This window comes from Micropterus salmoides, unplaced genomic scaffold (assembly GCF_014851395.1).
Source record: "Micropterus salmoides isolate LMB-PRFRI ecotype aquatic unplaced genomic scaffold, ASM1485139v1 Ms_hic_scaffold_8, whole genome shotgun sequence".
NCBI classification, from domain to species: Eukaryota; Metazoa; Chordata; class Actinopteri; order Centrarchiformes; family Centrarchidae; genus Micropterus; species Micropterus salmoides.
In genome coordinates this window covers 36,588,357-36,614,989 of record NW_024044570.1, presented here as the reverse complement: position 1 = coordinate 36,614,989, position 26,633 = coordinate 36,588,357, and the positions used below count along the sequence as shown (strand labels likewise).

The following is a 26,633-nucleotide window of genomic DNA, read 5'->3' as shown; positions in this document are numbered from 1 at the left end:
CCTCTCTAATCATGGATGCAAGAAACAACAGTTTTTTTCTTATCAAATGAAACAAAGACCATAACAAAGAACTGCAATTTGATTAGTGTCTATTAGCTAAGCACTAAGCAACCAACACTGAGGCTGTGTGTTTGAATCCTGCCGAGGAAAACATGTCTTTCTAAATGTTTTTGTTGCACTCAGTCAATGTCAGATGTACTGATAGTGATGATGATGATCTGTTTGTAGTCTGTAGTTTGTAGAGTGGTGAAAAAAAACACACACTTGCGTGAACTGTATCATAGTGACCGAAAAAAAACTGTAGTGAACATTTGCAGACTTAACCACACCTTCTGTTTCTTTAAAAACCTGCTTGTGTGTGGTGCTGCAGGAAATCACACCAGGCATGTTTACTGGATGTGCTGACCTGTGTGGGGGGGCTATTTTTGTTTGTTTTCAGTGTACACTCATTGGTTGCAGCAACCACATTTGTAATTACCATTAGGCATAGCAGAGAAAGGAAGGGGTGTTAATGAAAAGCATATGTCACATGTAGTCGAGAGATCTCATATAGTTGCACAGAGTTTGAAGAGCGGTTCGTGACAATATCGCTGTAATATTCCAGAATATGTAGATGGCTGATCTAAAGTTAGAGCGAAGCAGACGGAATCTGTTCAAACACAGAAAGCTGTGGGGCTAGTAGACAACAGGCTGTCACCTTATGTAAGACAACTATATTGCATTGTTGTTACATCCAATAGTTTATTCAAGTGCCTTGTTGGAAAGTGAAAAAGAATCACTGCAAACCTGCAGTTTTATTTTGGATCCTCATGCTGGGTTTATACTCGGTTCATCAGCAGTTCCACATTAGATACCTAGGGTGTCATTAACATTGATTTGGCTGAAATTTGTGATTTTTTTTGCCCAACTTGCCCAAAATTGTAATGGGAACATAACTGTCAGAGACAATGGGCCCCTGGGTACAGCTATGTAACAGCCCCCCACTGCCCCTGCGTATGAATAAGGCACCAGCTTAAACACCAGCTGAAAGAGATGCAAAATGACTACACACAGTGGCATTTGTAAAGCAGAACTCTCAGGCACTGCTTTAGATAGAAAAATTGCACCTGGACTTCGGTATTGACTTGACCCTGGTGATGAAGACAGGCTGTCCTACTCCTGCCCAACCCTTCCTGTGACAGCAGATCCACACCAACACTCCTCTGCACAGACTGTACAGAATGCCACAGCACACTAAACATGATAGCAAACTGTCAAAAAGAGCCTGAGATGCAGCCTTTAGTTTCTTAAAGCACAACTGTTGCTGTTTTGAATTTGCTAATGTGACCGTGCTCGAATGAAATGTTGCTGCTGTATTATGAAAATCAAAAAAAACAAATATTGGATTGGAATTAGGTTTGCAGATACTCAATACTAAAGGAGCAACTTTTAACTGAGCTCTGTGACTGTAAAGTAACATTAACATTAATAAGCCTTCAGACAGTTAAGCCTGTTCAGTAATCCATTTGTGGATATTACTAAACATTAACATGCACATTCCTGTGTTAACAAAGATACCTCAAACAAAGAAGAAGTATGGTATCTCTTGTTAAATTTAAATTCAATTTAAATACCATGTGGGAGTGTGCATGCATGTTTATGTGTGGATCAACAGATTGATTTCAAATAGAACTTTTTCTTTTTAGCTGATAGAACCCCATCAGTGACTCACTGCTGAGTCAGAGTGTCATTATGATAATTAGACTTATAATAACTACTATATTCTCTGGGTAACACTGTCTTCACATCAAATATTTAAATATAAAGGAGGAGGATTTCCTTACATGTCTCTGGTGGCAGTAGATGGTCTTACTCAGGTAACATACTACACTTCATTTCCATTTCAAAGCTTCCAGGGAAATGCATTTTTTTCCTCCTGTGATTATTCTGTCCTTGTTTTGAAGTCATTGACATAATGCTGCTGTTGCTGTTTGAAACTTTTGCTATCACGGAGAAACACACATAGGTTCTGTACTGTAATAAATAATATACATAAATAAATAAAGCAAACTAAAATTGAAATGTCCCAACTGCTCAGGATAGCACATCTACTTCTGTGACTGTTGCTTTTTCACCTTTCCATCTCACATATACCAGCATCTATAATGTTGTCAGCTCTGTCTGGACTAAACTAAAGCAAAATGCTTTAGTCTGTGAATATTATCATAGGGGCTTATTAAGACATACTGTGTTGTCTTTTATGTGCCCTGCATGATTCATGACCTAAATTACTGTTCCGTCAGACAGTCAATGAGGACAGCAGCAAAACGTACTGTGCTCAAATGTTTTTTATGCTCTGCCATCTGGCCGGATGCCAGAGAAAAATCAGGGGTATCAGAAGCAGGAAGTGTGTGAAAGCTTCACCTTTACTGGAAAGACAAAATGCAATGGCTGGGACTTATTCTGCAGAATTTTTCAGCAGAATATGCAGGGACTGCAATAGATCAAAATGGCTTTTATAACACCAGATAAATGCAGTCAATATACCATATAACATATCCTATAATGCCATCACATGATGTCATGGCATTTAATGTTATGTCATACCACGTCATGTCACATACTGTATATATCATGTCAAAGTATCAGATACCACACCATATCAATATGTATGTTTTTGTGCGTGTGTTATGGGAAAAAAACAATATTTTTCCACCAACATATAACAATCTGGCTAATGATATGAAGTGGATACTAGCTCTGAACTGCAGCTTACAGGTTGCCATCTTCCTCCACAAATTAAATGTTAGCTGTTACTCTGTCGTGGGGTCTATTTCAAACTCCTCAAAAAATAGTACAATGGTGTGATATATAATTGGGAGATGGCAGGGCGAATATGCAATACCACTCACTGCACCTTCACTACTAAGGGAATAAAACATTTGTGTGAATGCACAAATGAAAATAGAAATAACAAGTTGTGCTACTAAAATGATGAAGGAAGAAGAGATAATAAATATTAACTGCTTTTGTGAGACTGGAAAGGAGGGGCAGGTGTCTGTGTGTGCACCGGTGGAGCTGCTACGCTGCATACTGTGATAAAGACTTTATCACTGTATGAGTTATTTTAGATGCTTGACTTTATCATAAAGTCAAGCAACTAAAATAACTCTGATCAGAGCAGCTACCAGTAGAATTGGAAGCTTAATGAATTATGTCACTACTTTTCATCACTTTCTATCAACATGTCACTACTTTTCATCACTTTCTCCACCTCCTTGAAGTACCAGCAAAATAAAACAAATGTACCAGTCTACAGCAGAGGTGCTGAGAGCGGCCATCAACCGAATAATAATGCTGAAATAAACAGATGGCACTCTCACAGACTGATGCACGCTCACCTGGTGTTGGACTGGTAAATCTTTATAAATGCAATTGCTAATGTATGTGTGCAAATCATATATTTAGCCGCCTGCTAGTACTAGGACATGCCCAAGTACACTACATGGTGGATGTGGAATTAATAAAATGTATCTAGAGAAAACAAAACAATTTGGCCTGCACTCAGCAAGTGCAGCGAATCTACTGTAGCAAAAGTGTGTCTGTTCTTGGCAACAACTTGTTGTGCTGATAATAATTCTAGGTCTGTGACTTTGAAGATAAAAATGTGTTTATTTCCACTTGGAGAGAACACATTGAGGTATAGCAGTTTCATAAAGTTTTATAAAAACAAACAAAAAATAAAAAGATAAAAGAAGGTCAAATATCCAGCAATAAAACATGATAAGAATACTACATCAGTTTGAAGTGTTAATCCGTATCACTGACTGTCTAACTCAGTATTTAACTCTGCTGTAAGAGTCTTTTGGGTTCAGAATTTGGTACTGGTTTCTTGGTTCTACTGACTTTAGCAGTGATATTTCAGGACTGTCAGTTTTTGTTGTGACACCAACTGTGGATAATGTGACAGGAGCGTCACTGGCTGTGAGGCAGTGTGTAGATATATACTGGATGTGTGTCACCACATGTTCTGCCAACACGAGCCTGTGAAGGTGCTGCTAGCTATTCTGGCTGGGATATTTAAAGCAGGGTTGCTGTGATGCTAATAGTGTGATATTTCAAGTTATGAGCCGGTTCAGGCTGTTGGCTATCTGAGACACACACACACACACACACACACACACACACACACACACACACACACACACAGAAGCGCACAGGCTACTAAAAGACAACACTGCCTTGCTGGCTCCTCTGAATTGTTATGTCCTGGTATCAGGAATGATGTGATTCCTGTTTTCATACCAAGTGATAAGCAGCTATTACATACTTGATTCCGTGTCTAAGTCTGAGGTTTTAATCCAGCTGCCAAACTCAATTTAGTCGAATCTTTTTGAATGTCATAAAAAATGAAATGCAACTTTTCGTCCAAAAGGAATGAAGTGAATAAGTGAAGCAAATGTCAGGAAAAGAAAATCCTGCAGAAATGTGGAAGTTGGAGTCTTTTAAGTACAGATAAGTCCCCGGCCACTTTCTATGGACTTACAGACATGCAGTTTGAGGACAGCATGCTGTGTTAATCTTTATGAGCAGCCTGAGTGGTTGTCACAGGTCTGACACACAGCAGCTGGATTGGTAAAGCTGCTCCCACCACCACCACAGCAGAGACACACATGCTTACACACACACATTTAAAGAATGTTAAACATTGATATTGCAAACACCTATACCCAACGTGAAGTAAAATTACTGTACCTATTCTCAAACAATCACATAACACGTCGGTAAATTTAGATTAAATCCACTGAGGTAAAGGAGTGTTGCTGTGAATCTTTAGCTAATATCTTTTTTATATTTGGATATTTTAAATCTATTACTATGTTCAGTCTTAAGGACTCCATTTGTGGATAGGAATGCTAAATTGTCAGGCTGATTTAATTAGGGGTAGGCTATTTTTTACTATTCAGTTTTATGTTTGTATTTTTTTTTTCCTTTCATTTTTATTTCTGGTAGTTTCCTTTTTCTTTGAGAATATTTTGTGTTGAGTATTTCAATGTGTCCAGACTGTTGAGGAACTTTGTGGAGCGGCATCTAGATGCTTGTTCTGTATGTGTATTTGTTTCTTTTGACCTTCATATACAGATAACTGAGTTGGCTTGATTAGATTGATGATTTCTGGATTGTTTCTAAGCGCTTTACACTACATGTCACATTCATCCATTCACACTCATTTATACAAGAAACTAATTATTCACATACATTTACCATCGATGGCACAGCCTTCAGGAGCAATTTGTGGGTGTGGGGATCTAGGACATGCAGACTTGAACCATCAACCTCCTTATTAGTGGGCGACTCTAACTACCTGCAGAAATACAGGCTTCTTCGGTGTTGGCTGGACGAGGACCAAGACTTCCATATGCACAACCTATGTGAAGTCATTTTCAAATACAAAGACTCCTGAGGACACAATGATAATGGTACAGTAATATTATTATAATTTTGATGAGAATATGCAGTTTATTGAGAAATCATGACAATGTGTTGAGACAATTCTCCTATTTCTGAATGTAAGTAAAACCTTTTAAAACCAGTTGGCTCATCTAAAAAATACATAATTACAAAGCTGGAAATTGGGCAGTTTTTACATGCCATTCATGCTCAGGGTCACATTTGTCCATCCCTGCATCAACATATTACTCTTTGTCGGTTTTCCAAATAGTTAGTTTAGTAGTTCCTAGAAAAACAATAGTTGCATATTGTAACTCTAGATTTTATGAGTATAGATGCAGATCTCTAAGGCTATCGCCAGTGGGTTTATCCTTCGCATGCATGTGCAGCACTGAAGAGCTTTGTCTACGCCCACTAGTGGCATGGGCCACAAGTAGACGTGAGACCTGGCAGACAGCTGTCCTGGAAGGGGCGGCTGTGGCTCAGGAGGTAGAGCAGGTTGCTGGGGGATTGAACCTCTGACCGGAAGGTTCAATCCCCGGCTCCTCCAGGCTGCATGTCGAAATGTCCTTACTGAACCCTGAATTGCCCCTGGCAGCTGTTCCACCAGTGTATGAATGTGTGTGAATGTTAGTTTCTGTTTGAGCACTAAGGCTTAGGTATAAATGTGTGTGACTGGTGAATGCAGATGTAGTGTAAAAGCGCTTTGAGTGGTCAGAAAGACTAGAAAGGTGCTATACAAATACTGAGCATTTATAGCTTTTTCTTCAGCCAATGAGAGAGCCAGTGAGGCCCATAGCTTAGAGGGCTGTGCCTATACTCATAGTAACTATCGTTCTGTTTCAAATAGGCTTTGCCCTCTAAGGCTATCGCTAGCGGGTTAGAGGCAAAGCAGGATGAGTCTACGCCTCACTGCGTCTATATGATAGCACCAAGCACAGACACACCTGCCCAGACTATAAGTAATGAAACAGTCCCAGCCAGCCGTGCGCAATGCATAATGGAGCACCACACAGCAGACTAGTAGAATATCACATAATAGCACATAATGTGTGTGCTCGGTGTGGCTGAGTCGGCTGAGACAGGCACAGACAGCATTTATTCCAAAACAAACAAAGAGCAACATCACACAATCCTGACCCATAACATACCAGTGGTTTGCTCTGTGCAACGAGGGTCGGACCAACAGCAAGCAATCCAATTTCTACATGTTTTTAGACACAGCCGGGGGAGGAGCTAGACTCTCAGCATAGTGGGGGCGGAGCTTCATCACGGGGCCCACCTGCTACAAAGTAATTTAAACCAAGTTTACATGATCCCGGATTCACTCCAAAAGTCCACTGAGTCCGTCTGTTTCGCTGCTGCTGGAGCTGATCGCAACCATTCTACTAAATGTTTGTGCTCACACCAAAAGCTCTGCAGTGTGTCCTAAAAGCGTCTCAGCCTCAAGGAGCACAGTGTTGATGAACTGGACAGGTAGTCAGACACAGAAATTTTCAAAATAAAGTACCCGGTACTGACTTCCGGTTTATCCCATAAAACACAGCTAATCAGACAAAAAAGAAACAATTTAAATACGTAGCCTACTTAATCATAGTAGAAGCACAAAAAGCAAGCCATAATCACCAAATCAACAAAATATAAACAGCAAAATCCAGCAGGCAAAACGCTCTTATTCTGAAATGGCCATTAATGTGCTTCTAGTTACTCCATGTTTGTACAGTCTGACAGCAACTGCTCGGCTGGCTAGCTCCTGTTCCCTTTTACGCTGAGCGGGGGTCAGTCTATCACTCTCTGCCACTCTGCTCGGTGTTTCCTTACCTCACACACTACGTAGCCATAAGGCCATAAGTGCTTGACTTACGTAGTCCACTGCTGCATCTTTAAACATGCTGGGAGGGAGGGCGCTAGCAGAATTTGGGGGTTCAATTTCAATGTTAAATTAAATGCAGTATGTTCTGGGTCGAATGGTTTGTTAACATTCAGAATCTTATAGTTATAGTTTGGTCTTCCAGGCCTGAATTCAGACTAATAGAAAGGTGTGCGTCCATAGTCTAGGTCTGCTTCCCTCGAGCACAGCAGGAACAGGTGTTTACCCAGTCCTGATGGCCAGCTCACCTCAGACGCCGCTAAAGCTTTGTCCAGCCAGCACGATCCACAACTGTACAGCAACTTTTGGGCTGTCTGAAAGCCAGGGTCCTGGAGGAGATGTCAATAAGGCCCTGTCCTCCCGCTGCTGATGGAAGCTGCTTGGATCCAGTGCTGTCCAGACCAGAAAATTCCACTATCAGCTGCTGTACCTTCTCAACAAGACCTGGTGGTGGCGGTAGAAATGTGAGTCTGCTGTGAGTTAATTTGCCCTACCAATTCAATTCAATTTTATTTATATAGCGCCAAATCACATTTCATAAAAGAGCAGGTCTAGACCATACTCTATGAAGACAAGGCTCATACGAACCCAGACAATCAACGGAACTCTGGACAATAACGTTGACATAGTCCACATAGGCAGACACTACAATAAGCTGGCTCTGCATCAACCCAAAGAGAACCCACTCAGTCTGGACCTTAGTCTGCAGAAGCTGGCCCGGGATAGCAGAGAGAGAGAAAGCGTACCAGAGAGTGTATTTTAGTCTTTTAGAAGCAGGGCAGCACCTCAGAGAAGAATATATGCTATCCTCTACAGAGCAGATATACTTAAAATACACACATACTTACAAAGTTGCAGTTCTCATTGTACTATGCATACACACGCATATGCACACACACACACAAACCCAGCACAAATATGCATTTATTTAAATAACGTTGTGATCACTGACAGCTCAGTGTTGGGAACTCAACTTATGGGAAACAAAGAAGCAGCCTGCGTGTAAAACAAAAAGCACAAAGAAGCAGTGCCAAAATCTCTCTGGTCCATCAATTTTCATCATTCATCATTACGCCTGAACGTGAGAGTAAGCCAAATCTAAATACCGGATTCTTACTGGCCAAGCCCCTCACGGGAGCGCAGGAGCCCCTGTGGCGCGGCTATGATGTCACCTATCCCATAAAAGGAGAACGCACCAGTCTCTACTCGCCTTTCCACTGCAACTGCTGTTGCTACAGGAGGTAACTGGAATCCCGTTTCAGCGCCGGGTGAAGATCTTACTCGCTGGACGAGTTGTTTTTCTCTTTGTTTTGTGTTTGCTGAACACATTTTTGGATCCAGAAGGAGACTATTAAACACAACATAAACATCTCATGGGGAGAAGGATAACCTCTGATGCCCTGCTCCACAGCCTGGTGGAGATAATAAGAGTTTTGAATATTAGTGTCATGTTAATTAATTCTTACCTCATCTGTTCAATCAACTTTGCAATCAAATTATCTAGATGATAGAGTTGTATTAATAGATGGATAAAAGACCCATCCATGCACATTTGATGAAATACAGCCAGCAAGCATTGTTTTTAAAGGCTTATTTAGAGATGAGATTTGTTCCATTTCATTATACACTCACTTAAAGGACTATTAGGAACACCTGTTCTATTTCTCATTAATGCAATTATCTAATCAACCAATCACATGGCAGTTGCTTCAATGCATTTAGGGGTGTGGTCCTGGTCAAGACAATCTCCTGAACTCCAAACTGAATGTCAGAATGGGAAAGAAAGGTTATTTAAGCAATTTTGAGCGTGGCATGGTTGTTGGTGCCAGACGGGCCGGTCTGAGTATTTCACAATCTGCTCAGTTACTGGGATTTTCACACACAACCATTTCTAGGGTTTACAAAGAATGGTGTGAAAAGGGAAAAACATCCAGTATGCGGCAGTCCTGTGGGCGAAAATGCCTTGTTGATGCTAGAGGTCAGAGGAGAATGGGCCGACTGATTCGAGCAACTTTGACTGAAATAACCACTCGTTACAACCGAGGTATGCAGCAAAGCATTTGTGAAGCCACAACACGCACAACCTTGAGGCGGATGGGCTACAACAGCAGAAGACCCCACCGGGTACCACTCATCTCCACTACAAATAGGAAAAAGAGGCTACAATTTGCAAGAGCTCACCAAAATTGGACAGTTGAAGACTGGAAAAATGTTGCCTGGTCTGATGAGTCTCGATTTCTGTTGAGACATTCAGATGGTAAAGTCAGAATTTGGCGTAAACAGAATGAGAACATGGATCCATCATGCCTTGTTACCACTGTGCAGGCTGCTGGTGGTGGTGTAATGGTGTGGGGGATGTTTTCTTGGCACACTTTAGGCTCCTTAGTGCCAATTGGGCATGGTTTAAATGCCACGGCCTACCTGAGCATTGTTTCTGACCACGTCCATCCCTTTATGGCCACCATGTACCCATCCTCTGATGGCTACTTCCAGCAGGATAATGCACCATGTCACAAAGCTCCAATCATTTCAAACATGACAATGAGTTCACTGTACTAAAATGACCCCCACAGTCACCAGATCTCATCCCAATAGAGCATCTTTGGGATGTGGTGGAACGGGAGCTTCGTGCCCTGGATGTGCATCCCACAAATCTCCATCAACTGCAAGATGCTATCCATCAATATGGGCCAACATTTCTAAAGAATGCTTTCAGCACCTTGTTGAATCAATGCCACGTAGAATTAAGGCAGTTCTGAAGGCGAAAGAGAAATGAATTATAAGCACCAACAGAGCCTCAGAGTCAGGAGGCCTGACAGATCTAATCACGAAAGACCAAACGCATAGAACAAGCAGCTCATGTCAAAACACCTTGCACAATGCAACATAGCAACACAGCGGGATGAATTAGAATTAGAATAACAAGACTACTAATAACTATGTAGTAGTTTAGTTAAAGGTATAGATAACAATTCCAAAGTAATATTGCTATCATGGAACGTGTGTGAATGAAAAGAGATCCTTTCAGAAGGAAAAGGGGGAGCAGAAAAATAGCTCACATACCAACATCTAAAAGGAAATAGTTAATGCATCCAATAAGGACAATCAGATAAAAAGAAACCATTTCACAATGTTAACCATGTGTTTTAATTTTAAAAGTCTAACCAGATGTTGCATATTTATTATTTTTAACTTGACCACGGAGTCCTACACATCCAGAAATGACGCTAAACCAGTACCCAGTGCACTCAAAAGTGACGCCGAGGTGTCTTGCCCAAGAACCATGTGTGTTTACTTGAGAGTGAGAACATGTTACTGCAACACAGCTACATGGCTTCATGTTAAAGAAGTCCAAAGTAACAAAGTTGGCAATTCACTGGTGAGTGCAGAGGCAAATAGAGTAAAAATGGGCTTCAACAAGCACATCATTTGATATGGACATAGGCTCCTGATTGTACATCCGATGATATGACAGTGAACAGGTCATCTGGCTGTTCGGATCTGTGTATACAGTGCAGTACAGACCAATGTCAACAGATGGAAACTCAGCAGTACATCTGTTTCTAAAATCTGAAAGTCACTGCCTTTGGTCATGTGACCCTCATCTTGCCCGCCATAGTAGTAGTCAGTAGACAGTCCCAAAACAATGCTGCTGTATGAGTTCTACTTATTTTTCCTTTACAGAGGAAGGGCTCATCTGTAGCTTTTTGATGAGCAGATTGAGGTAGAAGGAGGAGGCAGTGGTACGTGACTTTTAAACGTCTACCTGGATTTCATTAACACCAATATATTCATACAGTGTGTCCACATTCTTAAGAAGAAAGTAAAACCTCTTCCTTCTAACTCAGACAAGCCCAGGAAAAGCAGTAAAAGCAGTAAAATTAGCTTGTATAGTTTGACCTAGGACCAGCAATGCTTGTTAACAATTTAGCAAGCCCCACCTAGCTAATTTGCGTTTTGAGATGTGATCACAGTGCAATAAAGATAACAAGAAAATATTTTAATACCAGGTGTAAATGCAGAGACACATAGGTCAGATTACATATCCAGATACAGATCACATGGTTGTCTCACATCTCCACGCTGGTGAAGAAAGCTCAGAAACGACTGTATTTCTTGAGGAAGCTTAAGAAGGCCAAATTCCCGGGTCAAGTTCTTGTCAGCTTTTACAGAGGAGCAGTAGAAAGCATCTGGAAACATCACAAACTGGCATGGGATGTGCACGGCCAAAGTCCTATTAGGCAAGTCATGCCACTCGGCCACCATCTTGGTAACGCCTCCGGGCAGCTATTTCGGACTAATAAGACCAGGCACCTATCTAAATGAATGGGGAGAGAGCCAGAACTGCACTTTTACTGGTCACCGGGACATATAAACTACATGAATCAGCATTAAAACCTGATAAAAATCGCTGAAAAATTTGGACAACTTTACCCCAAAATAGGGGTAAAGACTGATTATACTTCTACTACGCATGTGTCACCCCTTCCGCGCATGCGCAGTAGAAATAACACAGGCCCTTATGTCAAGGGAACCACATGATTGGCTGGAATATGATTCCCGCTTTGGCTGTTAAAAGCAGACGGTTGGCTTTCTAGCAGGAGGGGCATGATAACCGCCATCTTTACCGTTACAGGCTTTCGTCATAGAGTTGTACTGCGAATGTGATTGAGTGGCATGTCTCCTCTAAATTGTCTCTGGCATGGCCCAGTATGGAGGGCTCTGCAGCGGGTGATTCAAACTGCTCAGAAGATCATTGGTACCCATCTCCTGAGCATCAGTGATATCGGTGAGGTGAGGTGCCTGCAGAGCCCAAAGGATACTAAAGGACAGTACCCACCCAGCCACAGCCTGTTCACCCTGCTGCCTTCTGGGAAGAGATATAGAAGTTGAACTGCAGAGCAGCTTTTTCCCCCAAACTATTAGAGTCTTAAACTCTAATTCATCCTCAGCACTGCTCCAGTGATTCTGTTTACCATTTTTACAATTGTGTCTGTATATTGTCTGCTACGTAGCAGAAGGGAGTTACAAACTCACTATACAATTTCACTATATAACTTGTGACAAATAAATGTCCCTACCCACCTACCTTAATACCAAGTGTAATGTTATATAGTATGGTCTTTGTAGTTTCTATTCAGAGTTTATCAAAAGTGGGGCTTATCAGGTTTTCTGTACCCAGGACTGTGTAAACAGAATAAGTTAAACTCCCCATCCTCCTGTCGCCTGCCATCCTTGTAAGCCATTCAGCTGCTTTCTGCGTGTTAGTAAAGCAGATATTCTCCTCCACTCAGCCCACATTGGCCCCTGTTGGTCCTACGCTGACTCCTTATGATGGATATCCATTCAGTGCTCTCCACATTGCTGCAACCGCACTGAACAACTGACTCAACACCATGCTGGGCCTTATGGAGAGCAAAGACCACCCACATACAAACTGTGCACACGTCCTCACTTGTTACCTGTGTCCCTTTGAATTCACAAAGTGAACCCATACAAACACTGTCACATGGGAACATTTAGCATTTCAGTAATGGGACTGGAAATGACAAAACCCAGTGTTATGCAGAAACTGTCCAGTAACTTTATTGATACAGCCCTTTAACAAACCAGGACTGCAGTGAGGAAAATTGAATCAGGCAAAAATGGAATAAAATAATATAAGATGTGCTAGCCTTAATACTGCATACCGTCTGCCGCCTCAGATCTTCACACAGGGGGCTTTCAGGTCCTGACTGCTGAATCCTGCCCCCCAAATCCCCATTCCCCCTGCATAGTTACTTACAGGCCATGCCTCACACAGAGGTTAATCCTCAGTCCACTGTTTCATATTTTAATTATACTGGAAAGGGGTTCTAGCAGAATTTGAGGGTGGATTTACTCTTTAAAAGTTTCTGTTGCATCGGAATGTAATGGTACATAAATCACATAGGAGAAAACAATTTAATCTCCTGGGAAAAGCCACAGATATTTCAGTGTAGGATTTTGTAAGGTACAGAAGTACAGAAGTCACTGTCACACTGTATATTGTACTTTGTAAAACAAGGAGAGAAATTTCACATACTTTCTTGCAGAAGCTGTTCATGATTTGAGGATACATTACAGGCAGTTCTGTGTAAATATGGCTACATACAAAATAAAATTATCTCAACTCAAAGGTCCACTTACTAGCTTTCAGAGCTTTCCGTCAAATTTCAAAATTTTGTCTTGTGACCACATAATATAAGAATGGAACCTCAGTGACTTCACGTGGGCGTATAAATCTCTGGTTTCTGATCTTTCTCCAATTGTCCAATGACCTTCTTCTTGATGAACTTTGACCTCTTCCCAGATGTTGCTGTGAATTGTTTTGGTCTGGTGTTCACAGTCAGCCAAGGTCTGTTGCTGGTGTTCAGTCTGTTTTCCAGGGACCTTGCTGTTTCACTGATGTAGTGTTCCCCACACACGCGATGTCATGAAGATGTCATCAGGACTGTGGTTGGTACCTGATGCTGTTGTCACTGTTTTCAAGTGTTTTGTGCTGTTTTTGCTTTTACACAAAAGTGCAGAGAAACAAAATGAAATATCAGCGCTGTCAGTCAAACTAATTGTGATTTTCCCAAAATCGACTGAATTAAATAATTCTAGCTCTAAAAGTATGAGAAACATATTTTGCTTAATGGGAATGAAAATATTTCATCAGTAAAAGATGGATAACATTCAGTTGCCATTTCCACGTGGGAATGCTTGAATATATTACACAAGAAAAAGTGATGTGCACTTTAATGTCAATATATACTTCACTTTTCAGTGTATTTGGTGAGAGGTTGTTCCTTTGGCTTTGTTACCTGCTCAGAGACGCTTGGGTTGGAAAGTAGAAAAGGGAAATGTGTCAGTTTAGATAAGAAAAGATTAGACAAGTAGCAGCTCTGAAGACCGCAGAGTCAGCCTCTGATTTTATTTTACCTCTATATTTTCACAGCTTTTCATAGGTGCAAGCTATCATGTCCAAATCTATGAAAGGTCACACATCAATCCACAAGGTCAGACTCTGCTTGATTCATGTTGTGTATCTCCTGGTACTGATGTGCTCCACAGGCCGGTCAGCTGAGCTGTGCAGGATAAAGCCTCATGACAAACATCCCCTAAAAAGGTCAGATAGTGATTACTTTCTGTGCTACACTCACACTGCAGCCTACAGCATCTCTTTGTGAATGCCCTGTCATTCCATCAAGGATGCATTCAGCCTCATAATAGGTCGGCACTTCACAGTATGACTGCAGGTGAAAGAATGTACGGGTTGAGGAGGGGGTCCTGAATTGGATTAGATTTTTTAGCTCCTCAGTGAGTCAGCTGCTCCCTTTCATATTCAACTCCACAGTTAATGTCAGTCTGTTAAAAAAAACCATGCTAACAGGCTTTTTGTTGTAGGAGTAATGTCTGCCATCTGTGGAAGACAAGTGGAGACAGTGTCTTTAGTTGCTTCATTTGGTATCATATCTAAAGCTTGCAATGATGGGCTACAGGATGGAGGTGCTCTTTGCCCAAAGCATCTTTCTGCCATGTTATTTAAGGTTCTGTGTTCAGCACAGCCCCTGATGAGCGGATGCTGACGACAATTTGTTTGCATGTGAATGATGTCTGAAATGAATTTTTTTCTCTGCCTGTCACTGTGGTAGGCAAGTATTGTTTTTTTTCTGCTGCTGCAGCAATGTTATCGGCCACTTTTGAAATGTAAGCACTAAATGAAGGAATAGCATTCAGCTCATTCGGGCATAATTTAATGTTAATAATGTTGTCACTCCCTGTTCCGCATATTTACACAAAAACATTACATGCACATACAAACAATCATGCATGTAATGCAAGTAACGTTACTTAACTTACAGTTAAATGATGTAAATAGTTATATATAGTTATTTTAACTCGAACCGTGATCTTTTCTTAAACCTAACCAAATTGCAACGTTTCATGATGTTTCACAAGATTAACAAGTACTTTTATTTTGAAAGTCTAACTGGATGTTGCATATTTATTGTACCATTAACTTGGCCGCAGAGCAGATGCTAAAGGGGTACCCAGGGTGTTAAAAAGCAACGCCAAGCATGAGATGAGTTGGGAGTGAGAATGTGTTTGCCATGCTAGTTTGTTATACTAGTAGGGCCTAATGGTGGCATTGTCTGCCTTTGGGTCAGTTTTTCATGTATTGGTATGGATATTCCTGGTCCCCAGGACACCAGGTGACGTGACCAAAATGTCCACAATGTTAGCTAGCAGGATTTATGCTCATACTGTACTATAGTTACCATTTATCTACTCTTTCTCATTGTACTGTAACCGTTCTCTACTTCTGGTTTGGACAAGTCCTAAATCAAGTCACTCTCTTCTCTCACTCTCACTCTCACTCTCACTCTCCCCTCCCACATCTAGCATGTCTTTCTGCCTATCTGCCCCCACACTTTTAATGAAAGTGAGAGGTTATCTGTGCTATATTAATGAGAGAGAGGTTATCTCCACTACAAAGTGGAACAACTCATTTACATCACGCTCCCCTGGCCAGGTAGATGAGGGAGTTAATTAAGTTGATGTCAGAGGAGCAAAGATTGCATTTGCTGCATGTCGTCAGATAAACTCGGATCGACCTGGGGGGTTAACAATATGATTTTAAAGTCTTGAAGAATCTACTAATGAAAGAACTTTAATTAAGTCGTACTTACAGGGTGCCTCATAAAGACAAGTGTACTGTTGGTTGAATCAGTTCACATTGTTGAGAACAGCATTTGAGTTCCATTAATGTGTTGGTAGGGTTCTGTGTAGTCATGTTTAAATACCCAGCAACTGTTTCCCACCTCCCTACAATGACTAATTTCCTGCACACTTTGTAATGACTCAATTACACTGTGCCAGTTTACATGAGAAATGGTAAAAAAAAAAAAGACAATTTAAACATTCCATACATTTCACCTCATTAAGGACAAGACAAAAATTAAAAACACATCTTAAAGGCCAGAATATTTAAAACATTCAAAAATGATCTAACATTATAAACAAAATGTGAAGAAGTAACAGTTCTGGCGTCATGTCAAAGACATCTAGGTATTTTGTTGCAGAGATATCTACTGAAGTTAGCATGCTAACAAGTTAGCCCCTGCCTGTCCTGTGTTGCAATACCACTTGTGCCTCAAGAGGGGATAGTGAGTCACTGTAGCGTTCAGTCTGCCAACATGAGAGGACAAAGAAGTAGAGCTACCCTGAGGGCCTGTAGGGTGAAATTTGAGGGTGGATTTACTCTAGAAATGTGCAGAAAGTTATACAATTTTAAGAATGCGCACCAGTAGAATTACAGCAATGATAATTATGATGTACTGTATGTGTACCTGTTGAACACCAACGCCCCTGGTATCGGAAGCAGCATGCATTTTTCGCGCAAAATGCAAATGGGAAATGTGGATGATCAAATTATTTTGTCACCCTATTCATGCTACACACCTCTGTGGAGCGCGCAGCGTGTTAAAGCTGGATCGCCCAGTCTCTTTACGTCTGCAGTTGCTTTTTATCTGGGTCAAACAGACATAATGTGCAAATAAACATCACTTTATGTCCATGGTAACAGCAAAGGTTACGTCTTTGTGACGTTTCTTTTAATGGAATATTCACAATTGTGGCCAAATATTTGTTTGCAATTTATAGCATAACTTCCCTGACATTTACGTGATTATAGGCAATAACAGCCCCTGAAAATGACCTGATTTCAGAAGCGTTATATTTGACAGTTTATAAAACCAAAAATCGTCCCCTTTATTATTTTTTGATGACATACTGACCACCAAACCAAAAATGTCCCCAGTTTTTCTTTTTGAGAAATCTGGTCACCTTAGTCTAATAACAATGTATCCTCATGTCCAACCTCTCAAACCTAAGCTAATCTCCCCCTGAGTTCAGCTGCATAGCTCACATCACTCAAATCACCAACATTACAGACTAACTAGCTGGATAAAAGTAACAACAAACAAGCCAGTATACATATACAATCACAACCGCTGACTTACTTTTGCAGTTCTCGCAGTATCCAGCCCAAAAATAGCTCCTTTGTTGACAGAAATAATCGCGGCCGCCATTTTGGATATTGCACAATACCTGGGGAGAAGTCTTGCTTTTTCACACTCTGTTTTTATTGCGGTTTAGTAGGCGAGGTACATAGACATCCAGTGTATCAAATGTATGGTCTGCTCAAGCCGGATTGATTGACTTGGTTGTATGGACAGAAATAGTGTTTTAAAGATAACTCCCAATAAAAGTTGACATTTAAACAGTAAATATTGCCAAAATATGAATAGCAGTGTAAGTCTGTCGCTCAGTCCACCACTTCGTTTCAGCCTGATATATCTCAACAACTATTGGAGGGATTGTTTAACATACTGATGTTAGCTATTGTTAGCACGCTGATGTTAGCATTTAGCTCAAAGCACCACTGTGCCTCACAGAGCTGCTAGCATAGATGTAGACTCTTGTTTTCCTGTCTATTGTGAGTCCCCTGACTTTGTAGATGTGCATTACTATATTTCTGAAAAAAACTTGTATTTATGTTAAGTATTTAAATCTATGTCTGTATTTTATTTACTTCATTGTGGCACGCTTGTGTTGAGAAGGTGATGGAGATGAGAGACAAAGAGCAGGTACTTCCCACTGTCCACAGGATAGGATTAGCATGATGTTCCCGTGCTGTTCAATACAACCAAACACTGACCTGATCCAATTCAAACAAAGTAATTGCCTTAGAGATATACTGTATGTTATTAGTAATTGTAGTGGAACCGATCGGCTCAACAACAATGCATAATCATAGTGTAAAAATCTAATAATATTGCATAACACAAATTGCAATATATTCCTATAATGCAAACTCAAACACAAAGATGAAATGAAGGTATGTATAATTTGACCAAAGTAAGTAGTATTTATGCAATCTGACACAAATTCATTACAAAAAACTCTGCAACAAACCTTGTTATTTTGTTATGTGTATGTTCACATATTGAGATTTGCTGCATTGTAACATTTCTACCCAGATTAATAGTTGAATTAAATTTTAACAATGAAACTTGTGTGAAATTAGAGTACAATTAGTCAAACTAGTACTGCTGATAAGGTATTATATTACTTTTCACATGAGCAATAGTGAATGTTTCATTTTATCTTGAGCTACAAGCCTGAGTCTGCCAAGTTGCTGACTAGCTGGGCACAGTCCAGACAAACACTAACATGCTGTGCAGTGAGCTCTGCTGCACCTTGAAATTTAGCTCAAATGTGCAAAAAAGTGAAAATCAAACAGAAACATGACATTCAGCTCATTCACATTCATCCAATAAGCTTTTGGGACACATGCCTGTGCAGAGTCATACTGTCGTCCTTCTTGGCTCGCTCGCAGAATCTCCACAGTTTTCAACAAGAAGCCAGACCAGACTGAAGTACAAAACAAAAGCTTCTGAATCTATCTAGTCTGCTCCTGGGGAAAACAGGAATGAATTTGCTTCATTTTTCAACATGTTTGTTTTTAAAAAAGTGGTGCACCAGTTAAGACATACGTTTAGCATCAAACTTCATTATACCCTCTGTGTACAAACCTCCTGAACTCAGTCACTTACCCTAATCAGAATTAACAGTACAGATGAGAGCTTATAGGGATGTAGACAGACTGGATTTTCTCCCCATTCATTTCAGTGATGAAGGGCTGACAGGTATTTGCTTCCATATGGCAAACCTTTGTGTGGAGTTTTCGAGGTTCTCCAAAAGTTTGAGAGTGATGGGTGGGATTGACCTCTTGTTCATGAAGTATGAACCAATCCCTGTCCATTAAATCAGTCCATACAGTGACTGATTTATTTATTTAAAGGTACACGCAGCAGAAAATGGGGGAGGGATGGTGATTGGCTGCAGTGCGTGACACAATGACAGAAGGTCATGACTAATGTGTATGATAAAACACTGTTTGACTTCCAGTTTGACAGCACCATCAAGGTGGACATGGGAAGTGGACCCACTGACTGGCCCATTTGCTAGTAGGTTAAATTTAAATTCACAGATAATAAAGCCTCATACAGATTATGCCAATAGGTTAACTGTTCATAATTGGTAAAGAGATGCGTAACATATCTGTTATCAAAGTAAAGATAAAGATGAATACAGCTTCATCAGCGCTGATCCCCCTTCCACAGATAACACTGATGCCTCTCTAATTGAAACTCTCTCTACCTTTGTCATTTAATAATCCTACAGTTCTCTGGCTGGCATGGAACTGTAAAGGGCCACATCATGGCATGCCTCTGGCATGCTAATGAGAGCTAGTAGACAGAGCATAATGAGACACGAACACTGTGATCCTGTTTGTCCTAAGCTTGTTGTAGTTTTAGTCTTTTCCATTTTCCATCAGCAGTAACACCTCCCACCACACACGGCCTGCAGGGCTGTACTGTGAAGTGGGAAGAGTGTGTGTGTGAGTTCCTGGATGGTACTCGCTCAGGTGCTATCAGAGGACTAGGTATATATATATATTTCTCAGTCTTCTTCTCTGCAAAACTTCTGTTCTGCAAATAGATATCTGGGTAAAACAATTTTCTTCCTTCATTGGGAAATTAAAGTTTCTGAGGATACCTTTTGATTGTTATTTGGCTCTATCTCAGTTGTTATTTTTATTCACTGTAATTCTTGCTGTATTCCAGTTCTTTCAGTTTGTTATTTATCAAACCTGTGTCTGTGGCTGTAATAATGCACCTATTGATCTCAAGGCTAGGTATAAGCAGAAGAGATGTGTGTGTGTGTGTGTGTGTGTGCGCGTGTGTGTGCAATCAGCTCGGGGTTCAGATCAACAAATGTTCATTACTCTTGCCCCTTCCCCTCAGCAAGCACGCCAACACACAAACTAGATAGCTAGCATTCATCACAGCATGCCTGCAGGGTCGAAAAGAACCACTCCATCTCTGTTGTGTGTGTGTGTGTGTGTTTGTGAGTATAGGCTACTGTGTGTGTATTGATCCCTGAAACTGACCAAAGGTATTTATAAGTTGTCAGACAAGTCAAAAATATATTCCATACATCAATAAATAATACAGATAGAATATTAATATTAACTGTAAAAGGAGAGATAAAGTTCTATACTTTCACCTAAATTCAGTCAGAGAAAAGAAAAGCTTTGAGCTGATCAAACAAATAAAATCTTATAATCATTATTTATCTATTCCCTATTTCTCACAAGCAACCTTTCCCACTTTCCTAAGCCAGCTACTGTTGGTGTTAGCTTGTCAGCTAAAATGCTTTAGCTGCTGTTACACAAGTTTTTAATTTATGCATCACCCATTTTTCCACTCAACATTACTCATTTTGATTATGTCCATGTACTCATGCATGATCAGGGATTGGGCCAGCATCTGTGTGTGTGTGTGTGTGTGTGTGTACCATCAGTGAATAAATACAGTGACAGTGTTAGGTTACCTGAAAACTCCTGTAGCTAATGCTGTCTCTCCAGCCAGCTACTTATCTGAAGCTAACTTTCATCATAAAACTGCAGTAATCAGACTTTGTACTTTGCATAAACCCATGTAACGTAAGCTAAAGCATTTTTAGCAAAGATTAAATGAAATTAAACTAGTGTAAGATTAACAAATAGTAATATTAATAAACAAACAATATAATTTTAGTTTCAAGTATCAATTGATTGGGGGAATAAATGAAAAAAACACATTTTGCCTTTAACCAAGTGATTGGTTTGCACTCCATTATAATTATTTAAATAACAATAGTCTATTATACATTGATGTATTTAGTTATATTCTCTACCCCCATGCATATGTATGTGTATGCAATGTATATTCGTGTAAGTGTAGTGTGTGATGGTGATATGTCCTTCACCTATAGCTGTCCCCAGTAAACTGTCAACTCAAGTGTAGCTACTTGTTTCACTGCAGGAAAAAGATGCTCTTGTTCCTCCTCTGTCTTCACACCTCCAGGACTCATTTACAGGACATAAACAACTGTGTCACACATCTCCCATCAGCCACAAATAGTCACATGGAGCTCCAGTGGAGAAATAGCTGTCCACAAATGATGTATGTGGTAACACAGAACAGAGATATCTGAAGAGGAATGCTTTGGAGTACATGTAAATCCATTTTAGTAAAATACAAGGGCTGTAAGTAAAAGTGAAAAACTGATAAGTTAGATGTGTTTATAAATGTAGCCGACTGTGACACAGTAATGTGTTTTCTTTAATCTAAAAGGATGTCTCAGCATAAGAAGAATACAGTCCTATTCTGGTAGCTATTTGGCAACCTGGGTTATTTAAATGTGTTTGTCCATTACGACTATTGGGCAGAATAACACTTTACTCAACACCCCTGTTGTATGGACCAAAATGAATGATTCTGCATGGCTTTGCTCAAGAATCTTGGTGGCTACTATAGCTGGCGAGCTAACTGCCAGGTGAGCACTAGCACAGTAGCTCGTAGAGATTCCCTCTACAATTCTGTTAAGTCACCCCTGGTGTTTTGTACATAATTTTCTTCAATAACCCCCCCCCACACACACACACACACACACACACATGCTCAACAAAGGAAACATTTTTGTTGTTACATTTTTGTTTCTATGACCTTTAAAGGACCAGAAAATAATGCACAACCTGACTTTAATCATGAATCACCTAATTTTAGAAAACAACAGGCAACCCGCTCTACCTATGTACCCAAATAGGTAGAGCGGCGTTTTAATCCCCGGCTCCTCCAGGCTGCATGTCAAAGGATCCTTGGGCAAGATACTGAACCCTGAATTGCCTCTGGTGGCTGTTCTACCAGTGTGTGAATGTTAGTTTCTGTTTGAGCACTTAGGCTTAGGTATAAATGTGACTCCCCCCTTCAAGCTGCTCTTTCCCACTCTCTCACAGCAATGACCACCAGCGCCACTGTCCATTCTGTCACAGCCACGACAAGCCATGGCGTTCCATGTCATGGAGGCACTCCTTTTCCTCCTGTTCTTTTCCCTTGCAACCTGTGTGGCACCCTTTCTCATCCAGCCACGTCATTGCCACTCCTTTACCCAAACCTTACGCCCCAACAACCTGCCCACCTTTCCAAGGCTCAGTTCCACTGCGCCTCCACCTCCCATCCATTGAACCAATCACCAACTTTCCTCCCTACTTGGACACCGAAATCTTGCCATCTGCATCATCCCATAAGTCTGATCATTTCTTTCTCTCCTCAATCGCTCACTGCTCAACAACGCTCATAAATGGAGCTGAGATCTTTCCTTTCTTCTCGGAACGGCATCTCTGTTCCTTTTCACGACAACCACTTAACCCAACCTGAAGACATCGACCAATACAGCGAGGCTCACCCTCCACTGGAATCGGCGGCCACTATGGTGACAGAAGGTTCACCTCAGAGTGGTCGCTGGAACCGTCCTCCCTCAATACCCCACAATAATCACTTATATTCTTTAGGGGGATCTCGTGGTACACAACTCAATTCTTGATTGCACCAAAACCCTCTCATAGCACTATTCAGGACTGTGCAGTTCATAACCTCCCACACTTCGTTCAGCCTGACCCCTACATCCATTCCCCCTCGACCCCTTCATCCCTTCCCTCTCGACTCCTCCATCCTTCCTAAACCTTCTCTCTAACCAAATAAACTATCTGTCATAACTTAATTAGCGTGGTCTTAGCAAAGTCATACTTAATGATGTGTGATATTCATGTTTTTCATATTTATTTGAATGGCCAGGATAACTAATATCTAATAGTTTTTAACAATAATTTACAACAATTTGACAGCGTTTTACACCTCAGTACCCAGCACACTCGAACAGCACATGTGAAAAGCAGCCATAGCAGCTACACAGTCAACAACAGGAACTAATGCTTGAGAAGTGAAGGAGGTGAACAGGGAAAGAGAGCGCCTGGACGAGAGAGAGGACCAGTTCATCATAGTTTCTAATAATGCAGGCAGTGAGAATCCAGACGTTTCATAGAAGAGACGGTGTCTGTCTATCATTGTTTGTGTGAGGCTGTAGTTACTTAAAATTTTAGTAGCAACTAGCAGTAATTGAATTGGAATATAAAAGTTAATGGTACTCTGAACCATTGCAACTGCACAGCATGTGGCTTTAATCTCAATAATTATGCTATTTATCCTAGTATGACTACTGTATATTCACTGGGAAACTGATTTCAGTATGAAAATGCATGTACATTTGTTGTCAGGCTTGGCAGAACAGGTACAGTTTCTGAGTATTTATTAAAGCAAACAAAACACTACGGCAGTAGTAATTCAAAGGTAGTCCACAAACAAGGGTAATCCAAAATGAGCAACAAAAATACTAAGTCCATGGAACAGAAAGCAAAGTCCAAAAAAATACAGCAGGTAATACTAACCAAAAAGCAACAGGGATTTGGAATAGACAGGTAACAGGCAGACACACAGCGAGAAGACATTCAATGAACCAGCAAGAGCCGAACAGAAGCAACAAACATTTAAACACAGGCTAACGAGGAGGGCGGGAGCACAAAATGGTGATACAAATTATGACGGCAGACAGACACAGGCAAGAAGGGTGATGAACAGACAAAAACACAGACAGATACCAAGCAGGCCAAAGCTAACTGAACTACTAACAAATCCACAGACAAAACCCAACAGAAACATGGACACAGATATACAGGGCACAACAGACCATAACAAGATAAGACAAATGTACAGAACAGGGAACACACTAAAACAATCACAAACACAAGCAGACAGATCAAAACCAGATAAAACATGGAAACAGGCTGAAACCAGAATCACAGAACAAACTGACATAAAACAACCAAACAGGGAGAGGTAAATAACTAAGACCGGGCAGACAGGCTACAGAACACAAGACAAGAATCAAACTACAGTGGTACCCAAAACACAGAGCAGACAACGCAAGCAAACTAAACAAAACAGAGCAGACATCCACAGTAACACTTAGCAAAACTAATAATAGCAGAGACCAGAACTAAACAAGACATTAAACCAACAGAAATTATCTTAAACCACAGAACACACCAAGCAGATAAAATAACAGATACAGAACAGGTCAAAACCAAGTAACACAGGCAGAGAAATAACCTAAACACTACACCATAACAGAAAAACCCAAGAAGACAGACAGTAACAGATCAGGATGGTGGCATTTGTGAGGTGCATATGTGCAAGTATAGTAAGTAAAAGCATCTTACATATATAAATACAACAAGGAGGCTAATATAGTAAAATTAATTAAAATAAATAATTGGTTAACCAGGTTCATTCTTCCTTGTGTTGTATGTAGGTGGAGTTATGGCAGGAGGAAGGAATCAAAGTGAAGAAAGTTAGGAGGCATATTAGCTGTTTGGAATGAACTGTAATCAATGAAAGGAGCTGGATGCAGAGGAGGGAGGATGGGGTAGCTGTTGCCATGACAATCAGACCATTGGAGGCAATCAAGCAATCAATCAAAAATAAACAAAGTAGTTAGTAAGGAGCAAAGTAACTATAAGAGCCCTCACTACATCTGGATCTTTTTCTGTCCAGTTAGAGAACCACCACCTGATGAGCTGAGAGCGCTGGCTGGACTGTAGTCAGCGAGCAGGTTAGAAATGCAGTGGAGAGCAAAGATTTAACTTGCATCGGATCAGAATGAAATCCATATGTCCATTCCACTTGACAGATGTCAAACATAGCTAATGAACAATCCCAGATACACAACATATTTTGCAATGTTCACTCGATCACCACTACTACTTGTCATTACAATACATTATACAAGCATTCCTTCTGGCTTTTATACTTACACTAGATTGAAACCCCTCTGTGGGCTTGTTTTGTAAGCCAACGGCTTCTTGGTATGTGTCGCTTGGTTCTACTGGTTTTCCATACACCACCCAACAAAGAGCTTCTATAAACCTGAAGTAGCAAGCGACTCTGTAGAGTGAATACGTTGGTGCTAACAAACCAATATTACAGAAGATATAGAGTATTTACAACAGGCTGTTAATGGTTACCAGTCAAGATGATATTGCCAACTTTCTAACAAGCTAATATCGCTGAAACACGAAATCAATCAGGTGCATCAGTTTCATCATTCAAACAAATTTGCCTCATAATTTTCTCTTGCTAATTACCATCTTTGTGAACTTCAGACATTTCATATAGTATTATAATAATAGTATGGGGCATTTATAGTTCCTTGGTAAAAAATGTTACCTTAACGCTCATCAATAATCGTCTAACCCTACCACTAACCCTAACCATGTCCAAAGAATACGGTTGTCCCCAACTAAGAACTTACATAGTCGAATCAGAATTGAACCATCAAATCTTCAACTATTCAGGGTCACTTTAGCAAAGAACTGCAATGTAGCACATCTCAATAGGTAGCATAAATCGTCAAAACACCAGCTGACTGATGGGAATGTTGTGTTTTAGAATGGTTACTAGAATGACAGATTCCATAGAATCGTCTTTTCACAGAAAATCCAATCTGTGAGCTTCCACAAACTCCAGTTTTTTTTGTGTGTGAAGTGCTGTAATTTACTTTTTTATGTGTGTATATCACATTTCTGTATATCTGTTATTCTCTTAACCTTCCCAGTTCTACAGTCTGTGTGCACCTACAGCACACTGTGTGTCTCAGTGAGGGGGGTCCCTCTGGGACTTTAGGAGTTTTGAAGTGACTGACATGCAGTGTGAAAGTGATTGTGTCACTGATGAGTTTTAGTTCATTGCTAATACTGTCAATACTCTTTCCTTTTTCTGTTTCTCTCCAGTCATTTAGAGGAGGTGGTGTTTGCCTGCGGTTGTGAGATCCGCTGGCTGCAGCTATGGCAACAGAGGGGAGAGGCGGGACTAAGCAGTCAACAGTTATACTGTGCTGATGACTACAGGAAGATAATGCTGCAGGATATGAACATTAGCAGTTGTGGTAAGTTTAGAGTGTGAACATAAGCACACAAACATCTAATATGCACAATCTGACCTGAACGACTGGGAATTCTGACTGCTGAAATTCATTTTTGCATTAAAGCTGTTAAATGATAGAGGTGGGGTTATTCAACATTTTTGTCTTACTAAAAAGGGGGGAAAAGTATTGGTTTGTCTCTCAATACTACTGAAGCCATGAATCTTTAAAAACACCTCACAAATATATAGTTTCACTTTTAAAAAGTCTCTGTAATTTCCTAAAACAGTTGCTCACTGTAGTTTTTACCAATGTGTCTTTCTTCCGCAGATTAGTACGCAAAAGTTAATGTGTTTTACTATTTTATGGGCATAACTGGAGCTCTGTGGCACAGATAAAG

The 26,633-nt window shown here is 40.5% G+C and overlaps 1 pseudogene; it reads left to right on the top strand.

Moving 5' to 3' along the window:
* Positions 1-26,633, top strand: part of LOC119894384 — a 309,889-nt pseudogene that overhangs the window by 97,267 nt on the left and 185,989 nt on the right.